The sequence below is a fragment of the Panthera tigris genome, chromosome D3 (genome assembly GCF_018350195.1).
Source record: "Panthera tigris isolate Pti1 chromosome D3, P.tigris_Pti1_mat1.1, whole genome shotgun sequence".
In the NCBI taxonomy this organism is placed as follows: domain Eukaryota; kingdom Metazoa; phylum Chordata; class Mammalia; order Carnivora; family Felidae; genus Panthera; species Panthera tigris.
The window spans coordinates 10,084,144-10,108,997 of NC_056671.1; the positions used below are offsets into that span (position 1 = coordinate 10,084,144).

Genomic DNA, 24,854 nt, shown 5'->3' on the forward strand with positions numbered 1-24,854 from the left:
GAGCACCTCTCCCTCCTCCTCCACCTGCCTCAATGATGACAGGTGATAGCCGGTGGATAAATATTGCAGACCCTTTACCCCGCGGCTGGGGATTACGTTGAGTGGGGATTTGGGCCCTGTTGCCCCAGGGGTAATCTGCTTAGTGTTCTGCTCTGTATTTGCCTCCTTCCTCTGCCTTGCCCTCTCCTCTATCAGTGTTTCCTGAGGCCAGTTCCCCCAAGTGCATTATTTGCACTCACATCTCTGTCCCGGGGTCCCCTGCTGGAGGAGGTCATCAAGACGTGACTGCTGGCTGACCCTCCAGCTGGACCTGGGCAACTGGAGGCTTCTCCCAACCTCCCCCGTCCTTGGAATGTGCCTTCTGCTGTTATCACAGTGGGATCCATTTTCATGGACGCAGCCCTGAGACAGCGAGGTGGTGTTGAGATCGTCTGGACACTGTGTGACTGAGCCTATCTTTGTTCCTTCCATTGGCCTGGAGGACATCGTTCCTAAGATCACCCTACGAGACTTAAATCACAGCCTACAAAGCCTGTCCCCCTGAATGCCAAAATGCCTCTAATGAGAAAAGCTGTCTTGGGGCACCCAGCTGGCTTGGATAGAGCATGCAACAATTGATCTCAGGGTTATAAGTTCAAGCCCCATGTTGGGTATAGAGATAACTTACAAACAATCTTAAAAAAAAAAAAAAAAAGGCACCTGGGTGGCTCAGTTGGTTAAGCATCGGACTCTTGATTTCAGCTCAAGTCATGATCTCAAGGTTTGTGAGTTCGAGCCCGCATCGGGCTCTGAGCTGACACTGTGGAGCCTGCTTGGGATTCTCTCTCTCCCTCTCTCTCTGCCCCTCCCCCGTGCTCGCTCTCTGTCTTGCTCTCAAAATAAATAAATAAACTTAAAAAAGAAAAAAAGAAAAGGCTGTCCCGAAACAGGCTCTGCCTTGCAAAGAGGCATGTGTGTTATTATCCGAACAGAATGTTTTGAGTTCAGACCTCATGAGTCTGCTCAGGTACCATTCCTGATTAACTCACATGACACTTATAAATTCCCAGAGTGATCTGACCCCCAGCCTCGGGGCGGGGAAATACGTAAGTGCTTCAGATCGTGGGGCTCCTGATGAAAAAAATATTGTTTCTTATTTTGGAAATCATGATCATGATCTGTGTCTTCCACGTGTGGATATCGGTCGCGGTGGTTTCTGCCTCCAGTCACGCTGCTCACTGCAGAAGGGGTGGCGGGGGAGACGGTCAGAGCCGGTCGGGGTCATGAGGGGTGGAGTGTGGCTGGAGGTCACAGAGGGGACGCGACCCCAGCTTGATCCTTGAGCCACCACGTGATCTGAGGCTCCTCACGCCTCCCCTGCCCTTGAAATGGGAGCTCCGCCCACCGATCCCGCGGTGGGAGCCATTTTCAAGGAGCTGTCCTCGAGGGAGTCAGGTGCGCTTGAGACCGAGGTGACTGAACCCCCGTTAAGAGCTCAGGGTAAACGTTTAAGGTTCTGGTCGCAGTGGGGAGACCTCCTGCCCCTGTGGCTGCCAAGACAAGCTTGGTAAGTCCCCTGCTTATGAACAGCGAGCGCCGCGCGCTCTGGAAGGTCTGCCTCTTGGGTCTCTCCCTGCCCCCGTGTGCGCAGAGGCGGGGGGCAGGTTACCAACCAACATTTGCTTCTGGGGAAAGCGGAACTCAGACACTCCCCCTAGCTTGTAAGGTAATATCCAAATGTCGCATCTGGTCTACAGTGGAGTTAGGACCTGGTGCCAGGCCACTGCCTCCTTCCGTCTTTTCTGCAGGCGCACTGAGGCTCTGTGGCCCCAGGGCCTTTTCACGGGCTCTTCTGCCCTGCTGGTTTCATTTATGGGTCATTTCCCCAAAAGAGCCTTCACCCACTCCTCAATTTAAATTCAGTGCCCCTGGGGCGCCTGGCTGGCCCAGTCAGTGGAGCGGGTGACTCTTGATCTCAGGGTTGTGGGTTTGGGTCCCACCTTGGGTACAGAGATTACTTAGAAATAAAATAAAAAACAGTAAGTGAATTCAGCACCCCATGTTATCCCCTCTGGTAGCTCCCTGCTCTTCTCCTTCCTAGCATGTATCGCCATTTGTAATGATACATGTATTTGCTTATTTGTTTAATGTCTACGTTCCTTCCCAAACTGTGACCCTATTCGAGGACAGCCGTATCTGTCTCATTCACCACTGCATGCCCACCGCCTGGTTACAGAGGCGCTCGATAAATATTGACTGAATGAATGAATAAAGTATTACTGTTATCTCCATTTCACAGATGAGTAAGTCGACTCTCAGGGTGGCCTCATCATTGGCTCAAGAGCCCACAGCTGGAAAGTGAAACAGGTCTGCATTCAAACCCGGCACTTCCTCTTCAGCACGTGTCTCAGAGGGCAATTGCTGAGTCATATGGTAAGTGTATCTTTAACTTTATGAGGGCCTGCACACTGTTTTCCAAAGCTCCCGTACCATTTTACATCCCCACGAGAAACTGGCTGGAAGCATGAGTGGGTGTCAGAGAGGGCCAGAGGAGGTGCTATTTAAGGATTGGATGTTGTGTCCTCCTAAAATTCCAGTGATGAAAGCCTAACCCTAATGCGATGGTATTTGGAGGTGGAGCTTTTTGGAGGTGATTAGGTTATGAGAGGGGGGCCCTCCTGGTCCTTGTAAAAAGGGGAAGAGACACCGGACCTCTCTGTGTGCACGCATCAGGGAAAGGCCCTGTGAAGACATAACCAGCAGGAGGGCCCCCATCTCAGACTTCCAGCCCCCAGAGCTGTGAGCAATAACGTTTGTTGTTGAGGCTGCTTAGGCTACGGTATTCTGTTAGAGCATCAGGGATCTGTGGACCGTTCGGAAGCCATGGACCCGTCCTCCAAGGAACTCCCAGGCCTGCTGCCTTCCTAGGACTGAGATAAGAGGCTGTCGGAGGAACCGTAAACACACAATTGCCCATCACCTTATGAGTTGATCAAGAAAAGTGACATACAGGGGCGCCTGGGTGGCTCAGTCAGTTGAGAGCCCGACTTCGGCTCAGGTCCTGATCTGGCAGTTCTGGGTTCAAGCCCCGCATGGGGGTCTGTGCTGACAGCTCAGAGCCTGGAGCCTGCTTCGGATTCTGTGTCTCCCTCTGTGCCCCTCCTTCACATGCTCTCTCTCTCTCTCTCTCTCTCTCTCAAAAATAAATAAACATTACCAAAAAAAGAAAAGAAAAGAAAAGTGACCTATATCCCTACAGGAGAGTATGACCATGGGAAAACACCACACTCAGTGAAACAGGCCGGTCACAAAAGACCACATATTGTATAATCCCATTTATATGAAACATCCAGAACAGGCAAATCCGTAGAGACAGAGAGGATTGGTGGTTGCCAGGAGCCCAGGGGAGGGAGGAAGGGGAGGGACCACTTAATGGGTACAAGGTCTCTTTTCTGGGGCGGTGGAAGTGCGCCGGAACTAGATAGAGGTGACGGTTGCACAACGTTGCAAACGCGCTTAACGTCCCTGAGTCGAACACTCTAAAATGGTTAATTTTATGCTATGTGAATTTCACCACAGTAAGAAAAGCGCCTCTAAACAGAATTGGTTCCTAGTGGGGATTAGTCAAGCTAACGCCAGAGACCCTCACCGTTCTGGGCCTCGCGTGGGGCTGCCGCGCTGCTCAGATCCCAGGTCTCCATCCCGGGAGTGTTCATTCTCCACGAGAGGCGCCCCCTAGAGGCGAGGGACGTGCAGGTCTGCTTCGCCGTCAGGTGCGGATCCGCCTTGCTGGAATGTCCGTGGCTTTCTTTTTTCAGGAAGGCTCGGGAACCAGGGAACGTGGCCTTGATGGTCCAGACTCCAATCAGGAAAGCAGTGTTGGAGGCTGGGACGCAGGTGCCTGCAGGTGGCTGGTGAGAGTCCCCAGACGGCCCCGAGAGGGGCCCCTGTGTTCCCTGCAGGATCTCCATCCCAGAGTTATCTGCTGGTTCCAGGGGCAGAGTGAGGAGTGTTTGGTAATTGCACTGAGCTGGAGACGCTCGCTTGCCAATTACTGGACTTTTGAAGTTATTTGATGTGGGAAAAACCTCTGCACTGCTGACCTGCATGTAAGCTGCAGCAGGAATCAGAGAGCCCAGGCTCGGCACCAAGGTAGACCGAATGCCAGAGACGCCTGTCGCTTCCCGTGTCAGTGATTCCCTCCTGGGCACAGCTAGGCCAGGACAGGCAGTTAAAAATAATCACATCTCTTGAAGTGCCATTTACGGGCAGTAAGGCTGAGAACAATCCTCTCAATGGCGGTACGATTTACGTGCAGCCAGGCACCCATTTTAAATGGACAGTTGGATGCGTTTTGACAGATTTATACACCTGTGTAACCGCCACTCCAGTAAAGATACAGAATATTTCCATTACCCCAGAAACTTTCCTCATATCTCTTTGCCATTAATCACCATCCCCTCAACCCCGGACAGCCACTGACTGATTGGCTTCCCATCAGTGTAGATCCCTACAGTTCCATATAAATGGAACGATACAATGTGTAGTATTTTCTGTCTGGCTTCTTTTGCCCCGCGTGGTTTTGGTATTCATCCCTGGTATTGCCTGCGTCTGATGCTAACTAGTATTCCATTCCACGGATATGCACAATTCGTTTCTCTGTGCCCACATCGATGGACATTTGGGTCACTTCCAGTTTTGGGCTTTAGTGAATAAAGCTGCTATGTGCAAGTCTTTGTGTGGGCATAGGTTTTCATTTCTCTTGGGTAAATGCCTAGGAATGGAATTGCGGTTATCAGCGTATATCTAGCTTTATAAGAAATTGCCAAATGCCTGTCCAAAGTCGTACAGTTTTGCATTCCCACCGGCAACGAATGAGAGTTCCAGCTGCTGCACCCCCTTCACAAACACTCGATATTGTCGGTCTTATTATTATTGTCGGTCTTCTGGTAGGTGCATAGTGGTGTCTCATCGAGGTTTTAATTTGCACTTTCCCGAAGATTAGTGCTGTTGAACACCTTTTCAGGTGCTTATTGGCCACTTCTGTGCCGCCTTTTGTGAACTGTCTGTTCCGATATTTGGCCCACATATTATTGGGTTATTTGCTGATTGTTGAATTGTAAGATGATGTTCCAAAGGCAAGGAATGAAGTTATACAAAATTCTCAGTGTGGCAGGAGAGGCTCCTAGCCTTCCTCTCTCTCTGGGGTCTGGCCAGGATAATGGGGGGATGGGGGGGTGGGGCTTTGGTAATCGAACCGAAGGTGGAGGGACAGAGATTAGTGTAGAAGCACTGAGGGGGAGGTTAACCCCAAACTTTAGTACCCATGAAGGTCACTTGGAGGACTAAAGCATAGTTTCCCTTGGAGTCCTGCCCCAGAAGGTCTGATAGGTAGGTCTGGGGTGGAGCCCGAGAATCTGCGTCTCTAACAAGTTCCCGGTTGCCGCCGAAGCTGCTGGCTGAGGGACCACACGTTGAGTAGCACCTGAGAGATGACTGAGGCTAAGTGAGACCACAGCGAAGAGCTCTTACTCCCTCTTCTTCTCCTCCAGTGTGTATTCTCTGAAGCCCCTCCCTTCCTCTGCCCACCCACCCTGCTCGCAGAGTGGTTATCTATGGGATAGAATGGCTGAGAACCCACACTGTCAACATGGAGAGGCTTAAAGGGATCCAGGGGCCCCAGGGACCAAGGAGGAGAGGGAAAAGCATCAAGGCAGAGATCTTTGCCCACTGACTTCAAAGGGGTAGACACAGCAGTCACCCTGAAAGTTGAGAACAGAGGTCATGAACTTGTTGCACCTGGCCTCCTGGATTTGTGTCTCTCTCTCTCTCTCTCTCTCTCTCTCTCTCTCTCTCTCTCTCTCTTTTTGTGGTGGTGGTGGTGGGGAGTTGTTGCCACCATGTTCAAAATTCTTTCGAATGAGTTCTCAACATTTGTAAATCGACAGTAATGTAGGATCCTATTTATGGCTAATGGTTGCAACCAAGGTGTCCTAAAACTTCACAAGGGTACAGTTATGCCGTCAGTGATTCTGGCATTTGGGTTGAAGATCTATGGAAACATTTTGGGACACGGAGACCTGGAGAGACACCAAGAATCTATTACAAGTGGGGGTGTGTATCAGGTTTTTTTTTTTTTAATGTTTATTTGTTTTAGAGAGACAGAGAGCGAGAAGGAGAGGGAGACACAAAAGCAGGCTCCAGGCTCCGAGCTGTCGGCACAGAGCCCGATATGGGGCTCAAACTCATGACCCACGAGATCATGACCTGAGCCGAAGTTGGGTGCTTAACCGACTGAGCCACCCAGGCGCCCTGGGTGTGTGTGTATGTAGGCGTGTATGTGCACACAGTTTTTCCTCATATGTGTGTTTATTGGGTTACAAGACTGTACAACCCTAATCAGAAACTTAACAGTAAAGACATTTCGATTTTGCAAGCAGCTGGTAAGAGGGAATTTACAAACTACAAAGAGTAAAATATAAATAAGGAAGCTACAAAAAAAAAAAAAAGAAAGAAATGGAAAGGAAAGAACACCTACGTTTGCCAGTAACTTGAGATGGATGAAATAAGAAACATTTTCGATTTTAGTTAAACCTTTAGAATTTTTCAGAGCGCTTAAATGAGAAAAATAAGGAGGTGGAGACAGTGTGGGAGAGAGCACTGCCAATTTAGATGAAGCTAAAAATTTAAGTTCTTGCTCAACAATCCCAACAAATTGGCATTCAAAGTGTGCTATTAATAAAAATGCTCCTTTCAAAAGGAAGGCTTGATGTAAATCGCTTGCCACGCTAAGGCGCTCAGGGCATAAAGACTGGGTTCCAACTTCACTTTTGCTGTATATTAACTGTGTGACCTTGGGCAATTTACTCGACCTTTCTGAGCCTCAGTTTCCTTTTCTGTAAAATGGGGATAATGAAAGCTACTTCTTGGGGAAACTGGACAAAATTCAGCATTAGGCCTTAGGCCAACCTCAAAAGGTCTGCAGGGGCCAAGAAGATCTTTTAAAGGAGCGAGGGAGCCTAGCAGACTAATCAGAGGCAACCCCTCTTTAAAGAGCCCCCTGCTTGTGAGCTCCTGCTTCCAGAAAAGTAGGCTCGGTTTGGCCCAAACTTTCTATCTTTTCTTTAAAAAAAAAAAAATTTTTTTTTTTTTTAATGTTTATTTATTTTTGAGACAGAGAGAGGCAGAGCATGAACAGGGGAGGGTCAGAGAGAGAGAGGGAGACACAGAATTTGAAACGGGCTCCGGGCTCTGAGCTGTCAGCACAGAGCCCAACGCGGGGCTCGAACTCTCGGACCGTGAGATCATGACCTGAGCCGAAGTCGGACGCTGAACCGACTGAGCCACCCAGGCGCCCCCAAACTTTCTATCTTTTCAAAGAACGACTGAAAATCCCCTTGTTTATGTGATCTTCCGGTTTTTAAGTTTTGGCAACCGATTCACATGTTTCTAAAACACCGGCTAAACCACGCAGAACAGACTCTGCAGGGCAGACTTGGCCCCAGTGCTCTGGTTTTTGCATCACTTGCCTTAAAGAGGAAGAGAATGAGATGGTTTCCATGCTGGAAAGATGTGTTGTTCCGTTTCGGCTTTGGTGACAGTCTGTCCTGCCCAACTCAAGCCGACAGGAATAACCACTAACGCTGTTGAGTGCCTACCACGAGCCGGACTCTGTTCCAAGGACTTCACCTGAAACATTTACTGTAAGACTTCCGGTTACGACTCTTACTTCATTTGGGTCACAAAGGGGTTAAAAAAAACCTGGTGGAAAGTCCATTTTCAGCACTGTTTAAGTCACAGATGTTCCTTCAGAGACTAGAGATGAAGGCGGACACCGCGGGCCCGACCCCACGCCCTTTGATTTTCCTTTGGGGACCCTTCCTTGAGGGCAGAGGGTTCCTGTGTGCAAGCACACGTCCCTGTCTGTTGGGGATCAGCAAAGGGAGGGAGTGACTGTCTGAATGGGGTTGGAGGACCGTGCGAATGGGTTCTGCCGGCTGAGCCACCCACCTGCAGAGACAACTAACTTTTCTGGGCGGAGGAGGCAGAGGGGGTGGTGGTCTTCCTGAGCCTTAGGCTTGGCTCGTGAACCCTCTATGACTCCCCCCGGGGCCACTGCTCCCACATCTAAGGGCAGAGCGCGCGCGCGCGCATGTGTGTGTTTGTGTGCGTGGTGTGTGTGTCGGGGGGGGGGGGACTTGGTGATCGAGGGTCACGCGCAGGTGGCTTTGCCGCTGCGGTGGCGGCGGTCGCAGAGGCGACACCGCTGGAGGCAGAGGAGGACGGGCAGCCGGCCCACCATCGCTGCGGGCGGGTAAGGTGGGCAGGGCGGGAGCTGCGGGGCAGGGAAGGGGGCCGGCCGCCGCGGGTCTGGCCTCCCGGAGCGGCAGCCTGCGCCGGGTAGGGGGTCGTGGGGGAGCCATGTGGGGCGGCGAGGGGACGCAGGACGCCGTCCGCGGGAATGGGACTGCTGGAGCTGGAGGATGCGCTAGAACTGGGGGTGGGGCGACGACGGAATTGGACGGCGAGGCGAAGGCACAGGACCCGCGGATCCCCTGGGTTTTGGGGGGGCGGGTCCCTGCGAGTGGCTGCATCCGCGCGCGGAAAACAGGTGGTCGCCGGGTGCGAGCGGTCCCTCGGGGCGCAGCGGCCTGGCACCGACCGCGGCAGTGCCCCTCTTTCCCTCTTCGCCAGGCCGGCAGCGGGTCAACACCTCGCCAGGGTAGCCCCAGGGTGTTGGATGCGCGCCTAACCCGCGGGCCCAGGGGTTGCCGATCGCTGTGCGGTGCTGAGCCGAGCGGATGGACCGCGGGGCCGGCTGGAGCCCCACCGGGGAGACTCAAGGTTGCTGTAGGCAGGATTGTGCGCGCGGTGCGGCCAGAACCGCCAAATTCTCGGGAAGCCAGAAAGCGAGACATTTATGTAAAATCACCTATAGATTTTGGCAATTAAACTTAAAAACACTTTTTATAATGAAAAGTTTGGAACATACAGAAAAATAGGGAAGCTAGTATAGTAAAATAATTTTCATTTTTAAAATACTGTATGAGTCAAATAAAACATGTTCAATGGCCACCTCTGGCTGCTCACTGCCCTGGTCCAAGCCCTGGCTACTCAAAGTGTGGCCCTGGACCCCAGCAGCGTCAGCACCGCTTGGGAGATGGTTAGAAACGCTGAATCTCAACCCCCACTCCAGACCTACTGAATTAGACTCTGGATTTTAATGAGATCCCCAGTTGATCTATATACATGTTAAGGTTTGAGAGGCACTGCTCTAGGCCTTTTTGCCTGGACGAATTTTATCATCCTCCTCCCTCATTGGTCTTCCTGCCTCCAGGGTCACACTTTTTTTTTTTTTTAATTGATTGTAGTCGGAGTTCTTAATAACCTAAGGCTCAGATCTCCAGACAATTTGGTGGAGGGGAGAATATTGTTTAGGAAAGCCTGGTTATATTCCATAGTAAAACTCATGGCGTTCACACTCGTCTTACCTTCTTCAGGGCCCTGCCAGAGCTCCTTCTCTCTTGTAAATCTTATAGGATTGTTTTGAAGATGAAAGGAGGTAGTATAAGTAAGAGCATTTGTATATATTTTTATTAGTCAGGACTCTTTCAGTGAAAAGAGTTAACCTAAACCAGCTTAGACTAAATAAATAAATAAATAAGTAAATGACTTTATAGTTTCAAGACTTGGAAAAGACTAAGGGAGGATTACAGGTACGGCTGGATCCAGAGGCTCAGATACTTGGAACTTGGACAATGGGGGCTGGACCAAAACCTGGACCAAAAAGGTTGACATTGGGAGCATGGTGGCTTCCAAAAAGAAAAAAAAAATGTGGGAAATAAATTGTTGGCGTGGAAGGATCAGATGTCCTTACTTAGTCAGAAACGATATTTGTTATTATTCTTTGTGGTTTTGTCTGATCTCCCCGAGTAGATTTCAAGTTCCTTGAGAGCTGTGGCTCTGTCTTCCTCCTCTTTGTATCCCCACATGTCAGATGTGGTGCATTTCACATAATGATGCTCAGGAAGTACTGAATCAAATGTAATTGACTCAAGTAGATTGAGTCTCTGAGACACCAGCCTCAGGCAAGCAATCTCTCTCCCCCTCTGAGTTACAGAGGAAGTCACTGTTCTCAAGCTTGTATAAAGAACATCACAGACTCTGCATCGGATGCCTTTGTTTCTCTCACCGCCACCGCTCAATTCAAAGTCAGTTTGTCTAGGAAAATGGGCCCAGCATGAGACCATTTCATACCGCGCAGCATTTTGTTATGCAAAGGTAACAGGGTTTTTCTCAGCGTGACCCCAGCGATAGTGCCTGTCTATGATTGTTACCTCAGAGTCAGGAAGGAAAACAGAAGCTTTCAATAGTATGTGTCAATCAGAGGGAGGTGCTGATTCCCTATTTTGTTAGGGGCCAAGATTCTTTTGAGAGGCAAAACTGTAATTTCCGGCAGCTCGTAAGAAAACAAAACATAACAAAAAAGCCCCTCAAATCACCAACCCCTCCCCCTCAAAACAACAAAAAAACCCCAACCAGAAACAACCTTCCCATATCCAAAAACAAAAGCAAAACGATACAACCCCAAATCAAACAAAAACCAACCAAACAAACAAATAGAATGCAGAGAACTCTAGGAAGGTCTACAGAAGATTAGAAGTCTTTTAGAGGGGTACAATGCCTGGAATTGGATTTCTGTTCTTTTGGTCCAACCTGAATGGGAGAGATAGTAGGGAGTGTAAACGTGACCCGAGAGGGATTCAAAATTATTTGTCCTATGAATTCCATCATTAGAGATCTTTTTTTTTCTCTCCATCATTAGAGATCTTAATGGGTTAAGCTCCTATGTAAAAAAAAAAAAAAAAAACCAAAGGCAAAAGTATCAGCCACTCACATTTCAGTCTGAACTAGTCACTTGTTGATAGCTAAGAGTTGTAAACTCAACGGTTTACATGGTCCAGGCATCACATGTCAACAAGTGAGCCAGGAAAATACAAGAATGGTAGGGATAGGATGAGTTGGAGAACACGTGCCCCGTCCACAGTGAGCGGCTGCAACTCAGCTCTGGGCAATCATTACCATGAGAAATTACAGGCTCAGTGTTACCATATTTTTTGGAACAGAAGATGGAAATCTAAATAATTTTTACATGAAATCTTCCAAAAATTAAGAGAAAAAATTACCTGCTTTATCTACTAGTCCTTAACCTTTGCTCATCACAGTTTCCCTTGATAATCTGATCAAAGCTATAGAGCCCGGGAAATTTGCTTTGTACACAATTTCATAGAGGGCCTCCTTCAATTCCGCTATGTGTCTGTACGTCAGAACCAACGCCTCCTCTGCCATTTATACTTCCCAAGAGAGGATCTGATTGGTGAATTTGCCATCATGAACCGTGTAGTACTTGTTTTTATCTATCAATCAATCTATCTATCTATCTATCCCTCTATCAGAGAGAGATGGAGAGTACAATAGGGGGAGAAGGGTAGAGGGAGGGAGGGAGGGAGGGAGGGAGGGAGAGAGAGAGAGAATGAATATCCCAAACAGGCTCCATCTGGGGCTAGGTCCAACAACCCTGGCATCATGCCCCAAGCCAAAATCAAGAGTCTGATGCTTGGGGTGCCTGGGTGGTTCAGGATGAATGTCCGACTTCAGCTCAGGTCATGATCTCATGGCTTGTGAGTTTGAGCCCCACTTCAGGCCCTGTGCTCACAGCTCAGAGCCTGGAACCTGCTTCTGATTCTGTGTCTCCTTCTCTCTCTGCCCCTCCCCCACTTGTGCTTTGTCTCTCTCTGTCTCTCAAAATAAATAAATGTAAAAAAAAAAAAGTTCCAACAAAGCAGTCTAAAAAAAAAAAAAAAGGAACTTGTAAAAAAAAAAAAAAAGAGTCTGATGCTCAACCCACTGAGTCACTGCACGCGCCCCAGATGTGCAGCACTTCTATTGGATAGAATTTCACTCATGGTCTCCTTCTCATGTTGTGATTGGTTGCCATTAGCTTGGGCACTGATTCTGCGTCCAATCAGGTGTGGCCAGTGGCTGCAGGGCTGCTGTTCAGAACAAAGTATCTCCCGCACGGGTTACTTTTCTCAGACGCAGAAATGGGCACCCAGATCCTTTGCATTTCATGACTTGTTCTCCAGGATGCCTTCTCGCTGACACACCTCCATCCCCCCATTCTCTTTCCGTTTGGAAAACCCCCTCCTTCCGCCCTTTCATCTTTTTATATTAAAAAAAAATCTGGTAAAGTAGTTAATTTCAGTTTGTCACAGTCTCAGTTAAAAAATTAGTCTATCAAAGTAATGAAACTACACATTTAAAAAGATTATAACATTTACATCAAAATATTAGTTTCCTGTTCCTGTCCTGGTCCATCCCTAGACACAACTACTTTCAACTCCCTTAGCTATTTCTTAGGGAATTTACCCATGTTCATATTTCTGTTCTTGAGTTTGGCATATATTTCTAGTTATTTCATTCACTCACTCATTAACCAGTTAATTAATTAAACGTATATACAGGAAGCACCTACAATGGGCTAGGGGCCCACACCGTGATGGATAGAGGGATGAGCAAAACCAGAAGCTGATCTGTGATTAATCAAAGAATCACACGATTGTGTGTAAGATGGCAAGTGCTGTAAGTAAACCCAGGAAAGGTATGTTGCACCCTGAGAGATCATAAAGGGGAATTTGATCTGGTCAAGGGAATCAGTGAAGGCTTCCCTGAAGAAAGTCGACTGAACTGAGATCTAAAAAGTGAGCAGTCGTAAAAGCCCCGGGAGAGAGGGAAGAGGGGAAAGGAAAAGCATTTCAGGTAGAGGGAACAGCGCATGCAAAATCCGTGGAGAGAAGGGGTATGGTGGATATCAGAAACCATTTTCCTGCCCACCTGGGACTGCAGTCTCTAAATGAACCTTCGTAGGGGACACTTGGAAGACAGGCATTGTGGTTAAGACGTGGGTCACAGTTTCAGATCTTGTCTCCCCAACGCATTAGCTGTTTGCTCTCAGACAAGACACCTAAATTCTGAGTCTCCGTTTTCTTACCTAAAATGCGGTTTCTAAAAGGGAGAGGGTTCTGTGATGAGCATGAAATGATACAATTCTTGTAAAGTTTTGCTCAGTGCCTGTCATACGAGAAGTGGTCAAAAAATGCTCATTGATATTATCACTACATCATTTTTGTTCTCTCTCTAAATGTCAGCAGATGGGGCAAATCTAGGCTGAATCCTGAGGTTGAGGGCTAGCAGAGTCTGGAGGGCAAACAAAGCTTCGGTTTGAGCTGGTGACCACGTCTGATGTTTTCAGATCGCAGCAGAGAGAGAGAGAGAGAGAGAGAGAGAGAGAGAGCGAGCGCATGGATTTTGAAAGTCACCCTGAGCTTGGTGTTTTCCTGGTCTGCAGCCATTAGCCCTGATTATAGGAAGTGCTTCAGAGCTGTGTGGAATCTCTCACTGCCTGTTAGGACTGTCTGGGCAGGAGGCAGAAAATGGATGCTTTGGGGTCAGACATGCCTAGAGTGCATCACAAGACTCTGGTGCCACGTCCAAGGCTCAGAATCTGAGAGTCCAGCCTTTCGGCCAGACAGCTGTGCTGGTCATTCTCCTTCTGTCTTGTCTGGGATTCCAAAAACCCACTTTATTTTGACCTTGCCCCTGACCTTGGTGGGCACCCTGAACCCAGGTAACGGGTTGTCTATGGTTTGTTACAACGATGATGATGTGGGCATTAAAGCTGCAGGAAGACTAGCATTTCTCCGTCACTCCCTCTCTCTTTCTCCCTACCTCTGTGCCTCTCTCCCTCTCTGTGCCTCACTCTGTCTCTGCCAGTTTGTCTTCCTATCTGTCTCTGCCTCTGTCTTCCTCTCAGTCTCCATCATCATCATCATCATCATCATCATCATCATCATCGTCATTATTACCATTATTATTATCATTATCTCTTTGTCTTTCTATATGTCTCTTTGCCGTCCGGGTCTCAGTCTTTTGTCTCTGTTTCTCTCTGCTCATCTCTCCATTTTTCTCCAGGCTTAACATTAAGTTCTTTCTCTTTATCTCTTGGTCTCTTTCTGTCTCCCCTGCCCGCCCCACGCATCTCTTCCATCTCCCAAGCCCTTCTTTTTTTAAATTTTTTTATTTTTTAAAATTCTTTATATTTGAGAGAGAGAGACAGAGAGACAGAGTGCGAGTAGGGGAGGGGCAGAGAGAGGGGGAGACACGGAATCCGAAGCAGGCTCCAGGCTCCGAGCTGTCATCACAGAGCCCGACACGGGGCTTGAACCCATGAACCGCGAGATCGTGACCTGAGCCAAAATTGGACGCTCAACCGACTGAGCCCCCCGGGTGCCCCCTCAAGCCCTGCTCTAGGATTCTATGATTTTACGAAAATAGTCCAGCCCCCTCAACAAGACCACTTGTAACCAAGGACTTGGCCAACATCATTTTTGTATTTTGTATTGAGGGCAGTGGGGGAAGTTAGCTGCTGTGGATTTTGATATAGTTTAGTCAAGACAGCCTTTTTATTAGCAAATGCGTGTGGATTGGTTCACCAGATGTAAGATGTGACTAAAATATTAAATTCCTACACTGCCAGAGCACTAATGGATTCAGAAGGTAAATTATAGAAGCGTGTTCTCCCACAGGAATTCCGACATTTAAAATTAATTTTTTCTTAATTCTGTGTCCACCGCGTTACACACTGGTTCTGAGGAGGAACATTCAAACCCAAGTTCTTGATGAGCACCCTAATAGAGGAGAACAGTAGTAATTAAATCAGAAGTGTAAAAATTGTTCTTCGGTTCCTTCCTGCAAGTTTTCTTACCTCGGGGAGCATGAACAAGAGGAAATGTTCTGCAGAGTCTTGACAAAATTAAGATGATCAGCTTTTATGGAAATGAGCAGATCCACAGATAAAATGGTTGGGGGAAAAAAACCCCCACCTATACAAAGCTTGGGACGAGTTTTAAGATTTTTCCTCCCTCCCTCCTTCTCTTCCTCCGTTTCTTCTCCCTTTCTTTCCTTTTTCTTTTCCTTTCTGTGTAGTATTCCTCCCATCTATATGATGCCTGGGTCGGTAGCCTATGGTGCTTGAAACTGAACTGACATTCAAGACACCTGGCTTCCACCCCAGCCTTGTTGCTTACCAGCTGTGTGACCTTGGGAAAGTTACTCAGCTTCCCTGGGCTTCAGTGTCCTCTTGTGCTGAGCAAGAAGCTTCTGGAGGAGATGGCCACTAGTATTTTTCTCAGGTCTAAAATTCCTTGAAGCACACCCCAACAAATGTTTACTGAAAAATTTTTTTTAAAAATGTTTGCTTATTTATTTTGAGAGGGAGTGCAAGCAGGGGAGGAGCAGAGAGAGAGGGAGAGAGAGAATCGCAAGCAGGCTCCACACTGTCAGCACAGAGCCCGATGTGGAGCTCGAACCCACGAACCGTGAGATCATGACCTGAGCCCCAATCGAGTCAGATGCTTAACTGACTGAGCCATCCAGGCTCGCCAATATTTAATTTTTTTAATCTGCAGTTTTGCCCTTGTTATGAAGAGGACATATTCATTAAACAATTAAAAAAACAAACAAACAAATGGAAACTATCTATATTCCTATCACCCAAGGAGCACTGTGAACATTTTGATGCATTCCCTTTCAGGTTTTTTTTGATACGTAGTTTCAATATGTGGGTTGTTTATATTGTGTGTAACTCTTGGGTGTGCTCTTCTCTTCAGTTAGAATTTTCTCCTTGGGCATGTCTCCCAGTCCTTCTGTCTTACGAATATTTTTAATGGGTACATAATATTTCATCCAGCACCTGTATGTACATAACCATTCCCTGTTGACATCAGCTTTTCTCTTTTTCTGGCTACTTCAGCTGGGGAGACTCAGATTTGTCTAAGGCCCCTCTGCACTGTTTTAGAGCTTTAACAGACAACTGGGGTCCAGCTGCATGAATCTGGATGGCAGGTACATTTCGTTCAAACTAAAGAGGGTTTTTATTTTTTATTAATTTTTTTTTAACGTTTTATTTATTTTTGAGACAGGGAGAGACAGAGCATGAACAGGGGAGGGTCAGAGAGAGGGAGACACAGAATCTGAAATAGGCTCCAGGCTCTGAGCTGTCAGCACAGAGCCTGAAGCGGGGCTTGAACTCGCGAATCGTGAGATCATGACCTGAGCCGAAGTCGGCTGCTTAACTGACTGAGCCACCCAGGCACCCCTAAAGAGGGTTTTTAATAATTAATTAATTTTAGGGGTGCCTGGGTGGTTCTGTCGGTTAAGCATCAGCTCAGGTCATGATTTCACAGTTCATGAGTTTGAACCCCGCCCTGGGCTCTGTGCTGACAGCTTGGAGCCTGGAACCTCCTTCAATTTTCTCCCTCTCTCTCTCTCTCTGTCCCTTCCCCACTTGTATGCTCTCTATCAAAAGTAAAGAAATAAAACATCAAAAAATTAATTTAATTCCCACATTAAAAAAAACAAAAACTAAGATCGCACACACAAAAATCCAGATTTCCAATGTCTCTTAGAAATGTAAAAATAAGCCCCAGTAGCAATACGCAGGTGGTGTCGAGGGGCAATTGTCCCTTTCACTGGGCACCGTCTCCTTGTTTGTCCCCTGAGACCACCTCCTCTCATTTAGTGGTCCCTGTGGGCATTTGAGTTCGAGACCTCTGGGCGAGTTTATTGTGTATGAGCTGAAGCCTGGTACCAGTTAGGCACAGGCTGTGACGTGCTGAACTTTTCAGCCTCCGAACGGGATCCAGTAAATACATTCTGGGCACTGTGCCACTCAGGCTGTTTTTACAGGTGCTGTGGGGATTGTGGGGCTGAATTTCTGTGCTCTGCATTGTTTTTGGTGGCTTGTGCTTAGAAATGAAATCATTGCCAGGATGCAGGGACAGACAACTCGGCAAGACTCCTAACCTCGTCTTGAGAATCCAGGACTATGATAGACCATCATTTATTTCTTTTTACCTGTAGTTTTATGTGTGTGGCCGGCTGCATTCTGAAGTCTTTAAAAAAAAAATTTTTTTTTAACATTTATTTATTTTTGAGACAGAGAGAGACAGAGCATGAATGGGGGAGGGTCAGAGAGAGAGGGAGACACAGAATCTGAAACAGGCTCCAGGCTCTGAGCTGTCAGCACAGAGCCCGACGCGGGGCTCGAACTCACAGACCGTGAGATCATGACCTGAGCCGAAGTCGGACACTTAACCGACTGAGCCACCCAGGCGCACCATCTGAAGTCTTAATTTAGGAGCCTTGGCCAGGCCATCTGCAACCAGACCCTTCTTGGAACATGCTGCAATTGTAACTATATCCTTATTTGTGAGCTTATTCGTATGTGTCTCCCTGTGGCAGAGATAGTAATGCTCATCAGATATTCCATATGCTCTGCCGCCTTCCTCGCCCCCTTGTGGTGAAGTGGGGCCATGTGATCAGTGCTGGCCAATGAGCTCTGAGCACAGGGGTGTGGTCACTTCCTGGTCTAAGCATAGGAAAGGCTGTGAGTTCTCACTGTGTCTCTCTATGCCCTGTGGAATGTGAGGGCCTCATGATCAAAATGTGAGATCAGAGTATCATTTCAGCCTGGATTCCTGAATTACCTGGACCCACGACAGACTGTGACAGAAGAGTAAACTTTTGTTGTGTTAAGACACTGGGATTTTGAAGTGCTTGTTACTGCAGCATACCCTAGCTTAAGCTGACTGATACATCCTCTTAGAATTGATGAGTAGCGATTATACATTCATGTCCCCAAAAGCTTTTGGCAGATAGCCAGGGTTGAATAAATGTTATAGAATGGATAAACGAACACACGTGGTGTTTTTAGACTATACATACACCCAACTCTTTTTCCCTCCTGGGATGGCAGTTAGATTAGAAAGGACACCCTCCTGGGGCAGGAGAACACACATTTATTGAGCACCATCTATTTTGGCAGTTATTATCTACATTGAAAGAAGAGGAAAAACAAGCCCAGGCCGATTAGGCAGTTTGCTGAGGGTCATAGAGCTGTTTAATACATCGTTCTGCTTAAATGTCTCCAATCCATCTTTTCAGTTGTCTTTAGGTTTTAACTTTAATGCCTTCCCTGATCACCAGGCTAGATTACTTTTCACTGTTATATGTTCTCCTAACTCCTGGAGCTTCCCCGTATAACAATATCATTTCTAATTAGATTTTCGGGGTTCTGAGGGTAGGTCCTGTGTCTGTCTTGCCCAGTGCTGGATCTCTAGCACCTGGTATACTGCCTGGAAAATTGGAAGTGCTAAATAGATGTTTGTTGAATGAATAAAAAAGGGTCAGAAAACCTGGACTTCTTTTTTCTGGTACTACCACTAATCAATTGTGTCACCTTTGATGAGTGATTTTGCCTCTGTGAATTCCAGTGCTCCCATTTGTACAAGGAAGGTGTTTGACTCTGGTGTTCCATAAATATTTCATTCACAGATTACCCTCTTGTGCCTCCTCAGGGTCTTGTTTTGGGTTACTTTGTCATCCTTTTAATTCCATTTCTATTCCCGGAATAAATGAGAGAGCTGGGATTTGAACCCAGGCAGTCTAACTAAACAGTCCATGACAGGGGCACTTGGCTGGTTCAGTCAGTAGAGCGTGCGACTCTTGATCTCAGGGTTGTGTGTTCAAGTCCCATGTTGGGTGTAGAGATTACTTAAAAATGAAATCTTAAAAAAAAACAAAAAAAAGCGCATGATTTTAACTACTTATTCTACCCATCGATTCCCCCACCTGTCCTTCTGTTTGATCATTATTCATCTATCCACTCAAAGGGTCACTCATCCATCCATATATCTTACTATCTATCCAAACGTCCACCCAAATATCCTTTCCTCCATGCACACATGCATATATCCATTTATTCATCAGGTATCTTCTGTCCAAATACCCATATATTTTTTGACAAGTGCTTTTGGAATGAATATTCCAGGCCCTGTGCTGGGCTACTGGGGTCCAACAGGAACAAACTGACTCAGTTCCTACCCTCCTGGAGTCTCAATCTCATGGGTATAGAGAGGTTTCTCCTGTGCTGCTATTAATATGGGACATTGAAATAATGCCCAATGTGTGAGCTGGAGCTCTTCAGTTGACTTTATTGTATTGATTTTTGTATCCTCATGGATAATATAATGCTGTATTGTTATTATTATATGTAAGTACATTAACTCACCAATGTTTATTGAGCACTTACTATATGCCAGGCACTGTGTTAGGTGCACACAAGACCCATCTTGTTCTGTAGCTCTAGAAGGCATCACTCACATTGTGTTCTGTTTGATCCTGGAGTTGTACAGGATAGTGGGACTGTGCATTTGTCACTGTCTTAAAGGAGTCCACAGCCTAGCATAACGATTAAGAGCTTGGGTTCTGGATCTGGACAGCCTGGCCTTGAGTCCCATTTCTGTCACCTATCGGCTATGCAATTTTGTCAAATCACTTCACCTCTCTGTGCTTCAATTTCCTCACCTATGAAATAGGGATAACAATTGTCACTTCATAGATTGTTATATGGCAAAGGGCTAATCAGTGCAGAAGCTCTTAGAATAGTACATAGCATATAGTAAGTGTTCAATTAAGGACTAGTGAGCAGCTTAGATATATCTGCATTTGGTGGTTTTCTTTAATAATTTTTCAGATGGGGAGGGAAACTGAGTCAGGAGCATAACCTAGCCAAACTTGACATGCTCAGCTAAACCCAGAGTCTGTGATAAATTGATTAGTGACTATTCATTGATCTAGTGGGTATATGGTTCATGTAGCAAGGTACTGACTGACCCAAGCTGACATAAACCAATTATAATAAAGTGTGACTCCATTTTGATGTTTGACTACCAACAGCTCTCAAACTGTCTCCCTTTCCCTTTTCCCTTTGCTTCATACCTGGGCAAGCCAGTAAGGAATCCCACGTGCTGTCTCCTGTGGCACCACATATGTGGGAACCTTCACCCAGCTCTGTTCCCTAACCACAATAAAATGAGAACCTCATTCCTCTCTTTGGTCAAGATGTTCCAGACCAGCTTGAGTGCCTGCCTTATTCTCCCCAGAAAAATTTCATGATATGAGTAACAAATCTTTATGTACTCTCTTGGTGCATGTGTGGCCTCATCAGTCTTGACTCCAAACCAGCTTTGGGTAGGGTATTGATTCTACCTTCCATGGGGCAACCACAAAACACTAATGTTAACTGAGAGTGAACTTGGAGAAACCACATATAATGGAGATACTAACTGATCTGAAGGAAACGACCTAGAAACCCCACTTCTCGGACACTACTGGAGAATGCACATACACCTGTGTGAGAGGAATAGCTCGATAAACCGTCCTGCTACATCCTGGCATGGGCTACTTGTAGCCATTAAAAAAAAATTAAGCAGGGTGATGATGTGCAGAGAATGTATCGCTGAGTGAGAAAAGCAAGATGAAGAATATGTTAAGTATGTCTGTGTTCTTTTTAGATTAAGTTTTGTGTATGGTGTGAGGTAGGGAATCAAGGTTTTTTTTTTCCCATATGGATATGCAATTGATCTAGGACCATCTATTCAAGTGATCCTTTTGGACAATAACAATGCCTTTATTGTAACTCAGATGAGTGTCTACGTGTGGTTCTGCTTCAGAACTTTATTTTGTGCACGGGTCTATTTGTCCATCATGTGCCAACACCGCAAAACCTTAATAATTAAAGCTTTAAATAAGATTTGAAATCTGGTGGTGTGAGCTTTTCCTTCCTCCTTGCCTTTCTTCTATATTGCTTGATTTTTATTAGGTTCTTTGCATTTCCGTATAAATTTTAGAATCAGCTAGTAAATTTCAATTTATTTTTTTTATTTAAAAAAAAATTTTTTTTTAACATTTATTTATTTTTGAGACAGAGACAGAGCATGAACAGGGGAGGGGCAGAGAGAGAGGGAGACACAGAATCGGAAGCAGGCTCCAGGCTCTGGGCCATCAGCCCAGAGCCTGTTGCGGGGCTCGAACTCACGGACCGCAAGATCGTGACCTGAGCCGAAGTCGGACACTCAACCGACTGAGCCACCCAGGCGCCCCAGTAAATTTCAATTTAAAAAGCCTAGTAGATTTTGATTGGGATTCCGCTGAATCCATAGATCATTTTGGGGAGAACTAAAATCTTAAGAGTCTATTGACATGGGGCATTTCTCTATTTATGTGAATATTCTTTAATTTCTGTCTGCAGTATCTGGAGTTCTCAATGTAGAAATCTTCCTCGCCTTTTGTTAAATTTGTTACTAGGTTTAAAATATTTTTTGATTCTGTGGTAAATGATATTGCACTCTATTATTTATTTATATAAGTAAGCCCTGCACGCAACATGGGGCTTGAACTCACGACCCTGAGATCAAGAGTCATGTGCTCCACTGCCTGAGTCAGCCAGGTGCCCCAATGTTATTGCATTAAAATTTTTTTAAATGTTTATTTATTTTTGAGAGAGAGAGAGACAGAACGTGAGCAGAGAGAGAGGGAGACAGAATCCGAAGCAGGTTCCAGGCTCTGAGGTGTGAGCACAGAGCCGGATGTGGGGCTGGAACCCACAAACCGTGAGGATGATATTGCATTTTAAATTTCCTTTTTCTATTCTTTGTTGCTGATGTAACGTGTGTACAATAGGATGCCATTTATGTTAACCTCCCCCTACCCAAACCTTTTCTGTGACTTAGTCTGTGTGTAAATTCATAGGAAAAAGCCCGGAACTGGACCACAGAGGTGACTTCTGTGGGGCGAGGAGGAGAAAGGGACTGGGATTCTTAGGGAAAGGTGGTGTTCAAGACGGACATTAGCCTTATCTGTCATGTTTCAGTTCTTATATAAAACGGAATTTTTTAATGTGTTACTTGCGTCACTAAATATCTATTGAAAGAAAAGAAAAAACAAAGGGTCCCCTTGCCCAAGCCTGGTTGGGAGCCTGTGTGATTGATGAATTAATTGGACGAGCCCGGGGACTCCCTCCCACCCATGTCAGGAAGGCACCTGGATGGGAATTGTGATTAAAAGCACACAAGTCTGATCAACTGGGTTGTCCTCTGCACAGAGACGGAGTCAACTGAGCATCCGTGGAAGCGGGTCCGAGGAGGCCAGACTGATCAGTGTGTGTGTCTAGACCTGTTCAGAAGAGAGAGTTGCTACACCTACAAGCAAGAGAACCTGCCTGTGCATCAGATCGATTCCTAGGATGGAGGGGCTCAGTATTATGACCGCCCAACTGACTCTGTGATTGCACGACAGCCTATAACGTCTTTGTTCAGCTGGGTCCCCCCCCCAGCTGCAGGCCAGAGACACGGGTTTGAGTACAGGGATTCCGTTTGGCACATGGTTCCAAAGTGCTAACTGGGGAGAGAAGTGAGCCAGAGAAGGGCGGTCAGCTGTGGGGTTTCGCTGAGGGCCAGCTGGGCTCACTCTCGCTCAGGGCCCTGGGAGACTGACGCACATGCTTCCAAGCTGCTCATGGTGCACAGAGTTGTGTGGATGAGGAAACACTTATTCCTCAATTCACACCAGTCATCAGTTGAAGCTTCTCCTGGGGGCATTGTCTCGGCGACACTTCAGCCTCCACGATGGATTGACCTGTTTTGGGAACCAGAGAAAGTCTTGGCAAAGAATCACAGGTGTTTATAGAAGTTACCACCTCGGTGAGCAAGGGACGGTGAAGGGGGACACTTAACAGTGGACGCAATGGCTTCCCGTACAGGTTTGTAACAGAAGAAACGTGCCTGGTAGCGAAGATGAGTTTGTGTCCCCCTAGCACTTCTGCTTCTCAACAGCGGCCAATCAATTGGCAGTCTGATTTACGCGTTGCTCTCTTGTGAGCTAGGCCGCCGGTAGGAGTCAAGAGAGACGGCTCCTTTATGCAGGTACGTGGCAACATTGAATTTCTTAAGACCAAGTTCGGAAGCTGACAAGTGAAAAGTTGCAGCAGGCAGGGACCAGGGACCATGAGTGCGTGAAGTGGGCAGGAGGAGGGGGAAGTGCTTACATGGTGCCTCGCGTGTAGTAAATGCTCAATAAAAGTAACGTACAGGACAGCAGTCAGCAGCAACTATTTCAAGGGACGGTTTTAAGGAGAAAGCGGAACTGAGTGTAACTTAGGGAAAAGATGCCAGGAAATTTAGGAAACTCACCAGGAGGAGGTTATAAAAGAAGTCTCCATGCCTGACACTGGCCTCTTGTATAGACCTTGTAATTAGGATGACAGTCACTTTCTATTAATTGTGGCCATGGCGGTTTCGTAGAGGTGAGGTTAATTGGTAATATGGGTGTGTGACGTCTTCCCTCAGATAAGTTAGGTGCCAGTAATTAACCTCTTTGTTCCAGGGGGCAGCCATTCGTTGTTTGTCTTCTTGGCCTTCCGCTGTCAGCTCTTTCCATGTCGCCTGCCGCATTGGCTTTGACACATTAGCAGGGCTGATGTAAGAAATACAAAAGTGAGTCATAGGGTCCATTCAGCAAGACGTAGAGAACTTTCTGTTTATGTGGCCCGGATGAGAGCTGCTTTATCCAGGGGTCCAGTGGACCATGAGGTCCAGGGCTGGGCGCATATGAGTCTCACAAGGGCCTATGGGAATGTGTGTACCCTAAAAAGAAGTGTGGCCTCTGAAATATGAAAAGAAAACCAAACAATAAAAAAATTTATTTTTTATTATTTTTATTAAAAAAAGATTTTTAAAAATGTTTTTTATTTATTTTTGAGACAAAGAGAGACAGAATGTGAGCAGGGTAGGGTCAGAGAGAGAGAGAGAGAGGGAGACACAGAATCTGAAACAGGCTCCAGTCTCTGAGCTATTGGTATAGAGCCCGACGTGGGGCTTGAACCTGTGAACCGCGAGATCATGACCTGAGCCGAGGTCAGATACTTCACTTAATGAGCCACCCGGGTGCCCTCAATTAAAAAATTTTACAATTTTATTTATTTTTTTCCAGATTTACTGAGGTATGATTGACAAGTGAAAATTGTATATATTTAGGTTGTACAACATGATTTTTCTTAATGTGTACAATGTGATGATTTAACATGTGTATACATTTGACATGATTACCAGAATCAAGTTAATTAGCACATCTGTGACCTCATATAGTTACCATTTGTGTGTGTGTGTGTGTGTGTGTGTGTATGTGTGGTAAGAACAGTTAAGATCCACTCTCTTAGCAGATGTCAAGCAGACAATACAGTATTATTAACTATAACCACCATGCTGTTCATTACATCTTCAGAAGCAATTGATTTTTCTGACACTTTATATTCTTTGACCCATATCTCCTCATTTCCCCCATCTCTGAGTCCCTGACAATCACCTTTCTACTCTCTGGTTCTGACTTTGATTTCATACAATTGAGACTGATACATGTCTCATTTCACGAAGCTGTATGTTGATTAGTCAATGGCAACTCAACTTATGGTTCTCTATATATTTTACATAGTTATGTTTTAATATTTTTATATTTGAGGGGTGCCTGGGTGGCTCAGTCGGTTAAGTGTCCAACTTCGGCTCAGGTCATAATCTTGTGGTTCTGATCTTGCGGTTCGTGGGTTCGAGCCTCACGTCGGGCTCTGTGCTGACAGCTCGGAGCCTGGATCCTGCTTTGGATCCTGTGTCTCCCACTCTCTCTGCCCCTGCCTTGCTCACACTCTGTCTGTCTCTCTCAAAAATAAATAAACATTAAAAACATTTTTATATTTGAGATGAGGGTGTCTGTTGTCAAGCTGTGCAGGGTTTCAAGCTTGCTGATCAGAATTTGATTTGTAGGAATTCAATTTACAAATGAATGGGTTATTTACAGTTTGGGATATTATGGCCTTTTGCAACTTGGTCATCTGATATTTTGGATGTTCTTTAGAATTTCATGTT

General features: G+C 46.4%; 1 protein-coding gene across 1 annotated transcript in view; it reads left to right on the forward strand.

The window, feature by feature from the left end:
- The first annotated feature begins 1,379 nt into the window (after positions 1 to 1,379).
- RPH3A (rabphilin 3A) overlaps positions 1,380 to 24,854 on the forward strand; it is a 280,825-nt gene continuing 257,350 nt past the window's right edge. Inside the window, exons 1-2 of the mRNA XM_042962164.1 lie at positions 1,380 to 1,546; positions 2,279 to 2,412. The gene's annotated coding sequence lies outside the window, so the exon portion shown is untranslated. The remainder of the gene's footprint in view (positions 1,547 to 2,278; positions 2,413 to 24,854) is intronic.